This window comes from Accipiter gentilis, chromosome 21 (assembly GCF_929443795.1).
Source record: "Accipiter gentilis chromosome 21, bAccGen1.1, whole genome shotgun sequence".
NCBI lineage: Eukaryota > Metazoa > Chordata > Aves > Accipitriformes > Accipitridae > Astur > Astur gentilis.
The window spans coordinates 2,005,918-2,015,500 of record NC_064900.1 but is presented as its reverse complement, the minus strand read 5'-3'; positions in this window follow the sequence as shown (position 1 = coordinate 2,015,500).

Genomic DNA, 9,583 nt, shown 5'->3' with positions numbered 1-9,583 from the left:
CCCACCGCAAACCTCGCCCGCTCTTGCTCCGCGCCCGGACTTGACCCAGATTCACTATTAAGCGAGCTTTTAGTAGTTTCTAAGACTGTTTCTAGTGACCGTAAAGCTGCCGGGGACTGGGTTATCCCAGGACGAAATTTTGGGCCGTCCCGGGAGGATTGGCTCCACGTTTGCCCGACGCCCCGTCCGCCTCGCAGGGTCCTTTTCCCCGGCTGGAAGATGGAAAGCTCGGAATCGCACCGAGGGCGACGGGCGACGCCGCCGTGGGGCACCCCCTGACCTCGCTGAACCTTTAGCCCCCGCCACGGCGCAGCCTTCTCGCCCCCCCCAGCCCATCCCAGTAATTCCCAGTAAAGGCAGGGAACCTACAAAGAGCCACACACCCACCCCCCCGCGCTCCCGCCCTCGGTGCTGGCTGCTCTCTTGTCGGGGTCGCTTTCTATTGCGATATTGATACTACGAGTGAATTTCTCTTCTCGCCATCCCCCCCCCCCCCCGCCTCAAGGCCTTTCCCTGCCCCCGACGCGTCCCCGTGGAAGGGGGCACGGAGTCGCCCAGGGTCAAACGAGCGGCGTGTGGCATCCCGGAGGAGGAGGAGGAGGAGGAGGAGGAAGAGGAGGAGGAGCCCGAGGGGCCGAGCTCGCAGCCCACCCCCCCGGGGAGCAGGAGAGCCCACTCCCGAGCTCTTGCGGGGCCGGGACCATGCCACCGGGCTCGGTAAAGCCGAAGCGAAGGCAGAGCGGGAGCGGAGCGCTTCCCCGAGGTTACCCGGGCTGGACGCAACAACCCGGGAAGGTTTTCGTGTGAAACCAGAGCGGTTTGGGAAAGGCACTTGCTGGCACCGGGAGCCGGGTCTCGCCTGGCACGGCCGCCCGCGGTGGAGCTCGGGTGGGTGAGGTGGGAGATCCGGCTGCGGAGAGGGGACGCCGGCCGGCCCACGGGTGGAAGGGGCAACAAAAGCCAATTTGGAACGGGATCTGGCAGCTCAGCACATATGGGGGAGCATATCCCGATTTCATCCCCTCGCGGGTGAGCAGTCGGGGAGGGAGGGAGACCCGCTGCTGGGCTCGGACCCGCTGCCCCTGCGTAGGGCGGGGGGGGGGGGGGGGGGTTCAGCCGCCTGCATCCTGCGGTTCTTTCGTGCGTGGGTGGCTGGCGGCTACACAGGTATTCCTGACTTTGGGCTTCAGTCAAGCGGGACCAGCGTGAGGAGAGCGGCCGCACAGCAACCAGACAAAGCCAGCCTGTGCCACACTGCAGCCGCGCTCGGGGGAATAGGGGTTCTGCCTTCGGAAAACAAAAAAACACAATAGCAATTAAGCGCTCATCTGAGTGTGACTGCTTGTTTGGCAGAGACTGACCGGAACCTGGAGGCTTTCCCCTCGCCAGCACACACATTTGTCCCCTTTTCCCTCCTTCCCCATCGGTGAGAGAGCCGTGCCGTGCCGTACCGGGTTGTCCCACCACGGGAAAGCTCTCCAGCGACCGGGACGAGCCTCAGGCTGTGGGTGCCCCCAAATTCCCCCCCCCCCCGGTTGGGGGGGGGGGGGGGGATGCGCAAAGGGGACAAGTGTGGCCTCTTTTAAAATCGCAGGGCCGAGCAATAATAGCTTCGGACTCAAAAATGCCCCCCTGGCGATCCTGATGGGAAGTTTTCTTCTTTACAGATGCATTGCTGCAGATCGGTGCATTTGTAAAGATCCCCCTGCGCCTTGATAATCCTGCCCGGCCGCATTTGCTCCCTCTGCGTTGATGTGGTTTCTGCTCTTGCCTTCCAGGATTATAAAAATCTCTCCCTTCCTCTCTTTTCCGTCTAAAGCCGGGTTTCAGAGGAATGTTGGCTAAACCTCCTCATCTGCTGCTTTCTTTCCCCTGTGATGGCAAACTCGGCGTCACTTGTGGACTTGCCCAATGCAAACATTGCATTAAGAAGTATTTCAAGGCATTTTATTATTGCTCTGCAGTCCTTTGATGTGGTCCATAGGCACCAATTGTTGATGTCTCCCCGCGACTCCTCAGTGTCAGCATCTCGTTTCTGTCCCCGTCCCCCCCCCCCCCGCTTCCTCCCCTTTTAAAAACACGGGTTTTGAACAGTCGCGACAGATCCCGCCACCTCACCCGCGGGTCACCACGGTCCCATTTCCCGGGGGAGGACCCCTTCTAGCGGGACCGGGCTGCTCCCTCTCTCGGAGACCCCAGATTTCCCCGCCCGCAGCTCCCGACCCGAGGCTGCGGTGAGAGGCGGCCGTCACGTCTTCTCCTGTCCCCGCGTGGGCACCTCGCCCTCCCGCTGGCGTGTGCCAGGGAGAAAAGGGCGCATCCTCCGCGCATCCTCCGCGCATCCTCCGCTTCCCCAGGCACGACAAAAGCAGAGCCCGGGCCGAGCTCCCCCCAGCGTGGGCACCGGGGGAGGGGGGGGGGGGGGGGGGGGAGGCTCTGGCAACATTCCCACGGGGACACGACGGACTCCCAAGAGAGCCACTTCACGCTCTGCGTGGGGCGTAGGGACAGCGGGCTGACCCGAATGGGTCCCCTCGGGACGGAAAAGCCAGGCAGAGGCAGCGATTCCCCAGCAAGAAAATCACCCGCGTTCAACGCCGGGTTCAACACAACCCACGCCGGGGACACGACGCTGTTTGGTTCGCAGTGGGAGAGCGATGGGGTCGGTGTCTCTCGGGTCCGGGTCCGTCCCCCCTCAACTTCCTCGCATTTGATTTTTCTTAGCAAGATAAACTCCCGACCTCCCAGGGCGGCTCTCTCCCGGGAGTCGAGCCTTTAGGCAGGTGGCTGTGGCTCGGTCAGGGAGGGGGGCGGCCCGGGGAACCCCCCCAGGTCCTCCCGGGGAGGCAGTTGCTCCCGCCCGGGTGCTTTTAGCATTGCCTCTGTCATCACCGCGGGGCCGGTCGTGGCCGTGACCGTGGGGACCGGGACACCGGTCCAAGTCGCCTCCGGGCGGGAGGGAGCGGAGGAAAGAGAGCCGCCCCCCCCCCCCCCCCCCCCCGGCGGGCGCAGGCACCGGGCCGGCTCGGTTTTGGCAACACCAGCCCACGCAACCCTGAGCCGGGAGCGTTGCGAGAGACGCGAGGCTGGCGATTTTTGTCTGGGGCGAGCCATTTTGGGGGAAGAACGCTCGAAAAGACTTGGCCGTGCCCCAGCGAAAGCCGAGGGCTCCCCCGCATCTCCCTTCTGCTCCCACGAAAAGGGGTCGGGACCCTCTGCCACGCCGGGTCCTGGCTCTCTCCACGTCCCCAGCCGAGCATTTAACAGCTCCCGGGGCTCCCTAGCAAGTGCGCGCCTCTCCCCGTGGCATCGCGCCTCTCGCCGCGGCATCGAGCCCCTCCGCCCGCCCCGGGCCGGCGCAGGGAAGGGAAGGTCCCCTCGCAGGCTGCAGCCAGCCCCCCGAGCGCTGGCAGAGACTTTTCCCTTGTGAACGAAGAGGGGAGAGACGGGGGGGGAGGATGTAAAACTAGCCCTGAGCAGATGTTCCGGCGAGCAGGCCGGTTCGGAGCGCAAGCCCCTGCCTTCCCCGCCGCCTCATTCCTGCGCCTCCCCGGGCCCTCCCCGCGCTGCCCGATGACCTCATTCCCGGCATGTTTGCCATTACGCTCCGAGTTACCCAACCTTTTTTTTAAAAAAAAAAAAAAAAAAAATTAAAAAATATAAATTGCTGCTTTGTGAGATCAAAGTAACGATTTCTGGTGCATCTGGAGACTGGAGAAAAAAACTGGAGCAGCAACAGTTGCACAACTTCAAAGTGGTTTTTAACAATGATTTTTCTCCTTCCTCTCCTCCCCGATCTTTCAAGCATCAGATAAAGACAATGGGCTCCGTGGCTGTTTTCCAAAGAAATAACCTGCCTAAAGGGCCGTACAAAATCTCAAGTAGACAGGAAACACCTTACACGGCTTTCTTCTTTCCATCAAATAGAAAGAATAATACGAGGCTCGTCTTTCTACTAGCCCCAATCCCATCGCTACTAAACGGCGGACTGTGTTATAACGTGTAGGGAAACGAGTTTCAGGCTCGGGCTGCCACTAAGGCTTTATTCTTTTATAGAGGCTTCTAACAACCCAGCACATGCCCCGTCGAACACAGCAGCCGAGAGAAACCCAAGAACTTGCAGGGAAGGAGCAGAGGGCGGCGGCGAGGGGAAGATTTCACCAGCAGACGCCCTGGGGCTGACGGGGGATGCAGGGGCTGGAGAGAGGCAGGTCCCCGGGAGCGGCACAGAAATGTTCGTGCCGTTTATCACCAGGAGGGACATGCCTGCCCCGGGACCCTGGGGATCACGGATCCCAAGAAGGGAGAAGAGAGCGGGTGGGGAAACGGCGCTCTCCTCGAGCCCCGCTCCCCGCCGGGGTCACTTCTGCGGGAGCCCTCGGTGCCCTCTCTTTAGCGTTTCCGAAGAGAAACACCGTGACATTTACCTCCCCCCCCGTGTCCCCTAAGCCCCCCCACGGGTCCTCAGGACGGGGCGATGCCCGCAGCGAAATGCCGAGGCCGAGAAGGACGAGCCCGCAGAGGCTCTAAGGCTTCGGATCTCCCGACTCTCTGCCTCCCCCGCACTTGGCCCTTTTGGCCCCTTAACGACTCCAGGGCCGTGCCTTTGAACTTGGAGCAGGGGAGAAGGAAACCCCCAGGGGCTGGGCGGTTTCCTGCGAAAGGGGAAAAGCCGATCGCCACTCTTCAGTGTCAGGAGACGTACCTGGTGGCCGGGGAAAACAGAAACCTTCGCCAAGTTTTGAAAGTTAGTGGACAAGCGTGTAAAAGCAGGGAGGGAGAAGGAGTCACCCAGAGAGCCGCGGAGGAGAAATCGCCGCGTTTTGCCTTCTGCTCGGGCAAACAAGAGCAGCTCCGAGTCTCTCCTCCAGCACCGAAAAAAAAAGGCCGAGCAGGGTCACCAGGAGCGACGAAGCAGTTCACACCCGGGGCAGGGCCTCCGGGCCTTTAGTCGCAGGTCTGCCCCCGGGGGACAGACCTTCCCCTCCCACGGCCCACGGCACGGAGCTGCCCGACCCTCAGCTCCGCTTCGTGGCCGCGGGGGACCCCGGCGAAGGTCCCGCCGGCAGATGTGACACATCTGGGTCACACCGTCCTCCCTCCGCCCTGACACCGGGCAGGCGGGTCGGCCTCTGCCGTGCGGGTCTTTAACGGGACCCGCTTTTACTGCAGCCGCGTTCTTATCTGGTTTTCGCCTTGGGGTTTTTATCGTGTCTTCGTGTCCGTCCCCCCCCACCCGCCCAGTTTTGAGTTTTAAACGCACGGGCTCTGGCGGACGCCGTCTAGCCGGTGTTATGCGATTAATTCTCTTTGCTGCCGCAAAGATTTCCAGGCTCCCCATCCCCTCTTTAGGTTTCACGACCGATCCCCGGCGATTTTAGTTTCCAGGTTTGCGCGGCGCGTCCCGTAAGCGACTCTTCCAAGGGCCGCCTTTTCGTTCTAACCTCGGCATCGGAAAACGATTTAGCGAACACTTCCCCGGCCCCGAGAGACCGACCCGGCGCCCAAACCCCAAAGCCTGGCCGCGGAGAAGACACCCCCGGCGGCACCCCAGGAATCGTGGTGTCCCACCAGCTCTCGGGGTGTTTCCCTGCCAAAGCGGAGGCTCTCAGGACCTCGGCTTTACAGCCCGGTCCCCTTACGGTTCGCGGCCGTAAACCCGAGTAAGAGTTGCGGGGAGAGCTCGACCCTCCAGCCTTCCCGCACTCGGTACGAATAAGCATCGTAAATGGCTCCAAGCAAACGTTTCGGGGTCGGGATCTCCGCAGCTGCAGAGCGTCCCTCCTCCGTGGTTTGAGGGCTAAACGCCGAGCGGCTCGTCCTTTCGGAGAGCACCTTTTCTTCAGCGCTACTGGCATTTTCCAAAAGACATCTGTCTAGAAACAGAGCTGGCTTGGCGGCGTTAACTCTTCTCGTCCTCTAACCGTGATCCGAGATTTCGAAATCGTTCACCTCCCGTTTGCAACGGCGGCTACATGGCAGAAAAGGGGGAAATACCCGGGGACAGGGGGGAGGATTTCAGGCATCAGCTATTTCTGGAGCAAAAAAAACCCAAACCAACAATAAACCGGTAACCTATTTCACATGCGTATAGAAGAAGGTGGATGTTATCTCTTTCCATACAATACAGGGGCTGACACCTCGTTTACACGCTGGCTCGGCTCGGGAGCTTTTTACGGGTCTATGTTCGTGTATATAAATATAAATACAAATACCATTCCTTCAGAGAAGCTCTCTGAATTTTGACTGCTGTGACTGGGTTTTGGTTTGGGGGCCTTAGCTGTTCAGGAAGGAGATGAGTCTTTCTTTGTCTCATTACTCACGTAAGAACGAATTCGGGGGGGCTTGGGGGGAAACCCACCCAAACCAAACTATTAAAGGACTGGACATACACTGGAGTACTCGCTGGTTTGACCCAGGTTGCCTCTCCCAGAAAGCCCAACCCCAAAGGTAGACAGACGAACAGACACATGGACAGACCGGCGGGGAGGGACACAGGCAGATTTTCCAAGTTAGAAAAGGAGCTTGAGTTCAGCCTGGAAAGGGGTGGCACAGTTCAGAAAGTGGAGTTCACTCGGATTTATTTCTTTGGATGGAAGCACATACCGCTTTTGCGGGCACTGCCTTGCACGAAACAAAACCGCACCGACACCTCCCTGTCAAGTTCAGAGCAAGAAGGAGAATGCGGAGTAAACTCTTCCTGAGCAGCTGAAGATAAAAATCATACTCGACAAGATGGCCTGGCCGCTCAGACAGCACAAAGAGGGGTCACAACCAAGGGGCTTCATCACTCATACTCACCCCCTCTGCCTTGCCGGCGGGTCGTGTGGAGACCAGACACAACACTTCTAGATGCCTTCAAACAGAAACCGGGCACGGTCACGGCAGCCTAACCACCCCCCCCTACCCAGGGCGCTCCCACCCCCCCACCCCCCCCCCCCCCCCCCACAGAGGCAGGCGAACCCCTGGGTGCAGGCTCCAAGCTGGGATCTGGGGAACCCTCGCAGCCCCCCTGCCCGCCCGGACCTGGGACGAGCCGGGCGGGGGTGTGTGTATGTGTTAATATTTTCAGGGCCCCAGCGGCGTGATTTTGTGCCGGCTGTAGGGTTCCCAAAACCGCCTCCCTCCCCCCCCCGGGTGGGGAGCCCCCGGCTCCATCAGGGCGGCGGGGAGAGGCAGTGGGGGCCGGTCTGCCCCCTCGGGGGGGGGAGGCCGTACCTGAGCGCGGCTGGGGGCTGCCTGACACCTCCCTTCCCCCCCCCCCCCCCCCGTTGCCTGCTCTCTGCCTTCCCCGGGGGGTACACCCGCAAACCTCGCATCAGCGGCCCCTGCCTGCACCCACAGCCCACAGCCCTCCCGGCTGGGCACGAATCCTCTTTTCTCAGCAGCTTTACACCTTACCTTCCTTCGCTTTTTTGGGTTTTTTTAATTACTATTTTTTCCTTTCTATATTTTTCGCTTTCACACGGGATCTTAACTCTTATTCTTGGTGTGTTTGCCATGGCAATTGATCGCTCCGTGCTTAGCCTATTTTCAGCAACAGCAATAACGATTTTCCAGGGCGTTTTTAGCTCTGTCTTAAGGATAGACTCGCTTCCTCGGAATCCGCTTTCAAGTGCATTTGCCCGAGCCTTAGTTTAATCTCTCTGCCCAAACGGATCTCCCAAACCACCCTATACCACTGCAGCGCCTTAGAATGTGGAAGGAGTCAAATACGTATAAATATGCTTTTCCCGGCTCAAAGCTGCCCAGCTCGCAAGTATTAGGGGGGAAAAAGCTAAACCATATGTGTACAACGCCACATTCCGTGTTGCACCGTAAGATAAAGAGCTTTGCAGCATCGATTCGATGGAAGTCATTAAAAAGAAAGCCCGGGAAGACGCTATCTGTATTTGGGAGGCAAATGCTTGTTTAGAACAATTTCTTTCGGACGCAACAACGCTTGGGGAAAGTTTGCGAGGCGCAACGTGAACCGCCGAGGCAGGCGCCCGAGTCTCCTGAAATCAGAGGCGGAGAAGCCGCTCGGCGGGGCTGACCCCCGGCCCTCCGGGAGAAGCCGGGAGCGGAGACCCCCGGCGCGGGGAGAGCACCGGGAGGGGCGGGGGGGGGGGCAGAGCTCGGCCGCTCCGAGCCGCAGGAGCGATGCTCTGCCCGCCCCCGGTACCGCACTCCAGCAGCCGGAGCCTCCGCCGAAGCGGCGGGGAGACCGGCGGGACCCGTCGGGGTTGAGGAGCAAAGACTAAAAAACGATCGGCGGGATTTAGCCACGGCCACTAACGCCGTACCCTGCGCGGAACGGTGCCGGGCGCTCAAGGCTTCGTTTCTCGAAACGCATGGACTCTCTAATTGTTTGCCGTCTTCTTTTCTCCCCTAAATTGGTTTTCGGCGCAGGGAAGTTGCCGCAATTTTCCCCGCTGAGACGCTTGAAAAGAAAGAGCGCTACGGTCCGCCGCTGCCGCCTCCCCCGCCTCCCCCACGCACGTTGTCTCCGGGGTATTTTCACGTGGAGTTTAACCTCTCGCTCATCCCCAAGAGCTCCAGCTGCGGGGAACGTTACATGACGGGGCGCTCGGCAACTCGCCGATTTATTCCCCGCCTCAGCAAAACACGCCGGCTTCGGCCGAAATCGGATGAAGGCAACCGTTGCCTTGCTTTAAGCCCCCCCCCCCCCCAAAGCCCCTGGGATGGGGACACAGCCCACCCCCGAATTTGGGGCCCGAGGAGCACGGCAGAGGCGAAGGGCTCCGGATTAGCCCCTCTCCTCCGCCGCCTCTCCCGTCACACGGCGGCTCTCGCACCGCTCCGGGGAGGCGGAGGGCCCCGCCGGGTTTTCCATCGCCTCGCAAGTCGGCGAGAGGTTGGAGGTTGGGATAACACGGCCGGGATGGGACGTGGCTTTTCGAACCCCACGCCTCTGCTCTCGTTTCGAAGGCGTCTTTCGGTAGCCCCGGCAGAGGGGAACGACTAAAAGCCAAGAGGATAAAAGGTCGTGTGGATCGGAGCTCGTACCGCAACAAAAGGCGGCGGGCGGCTTTAGCTGCCGATCCGTTCGTTCCGTCCTCGCTGCAAGGAGCGGGATCAGGTGTATTTTGCCCTCTCGATCCTATCGCCCCCCCTGGAAAACAAAGCCAGGGGAGGTTTCCCGGGAGCGCGGCACGCTTCTCCCTCCCTCCCTCCCCGCGTTACGGAGGGGACGGCTCGGGCCAATCTTCGGCTCGGGTCGCAGGTTTCGTGGTTAGGGGAGCGGGGAGGGCTCAGCAAATTAATCTCCATCCCCTCCCGTACGCTTTCCAACCCCCCGGCCACTGAAATCCTCGCCAGCCTCCCGCTCGCTTGAGGGAGAAACGCTGGGGAAGAAATCGCCGGGAGGGGGAACGGACCGAGAGGAGCTTGGAGTCACCCTCGTTTCCCCTGCAGGGCTTCACTACCCCGAAGGTGGGGTAGGGTCTGCCCCCTTTTCTGCTCCCAAATCCCCGGGAGGGCGAAGGAAGAGCCCTCCGGGCCGCCGAGACCTCGGGCTGGCCTTCAGCGCTGGGGTCTGCTCAGCGAGCATCGTCCCAGAGGGAGGGAGGCAGAGGACGAG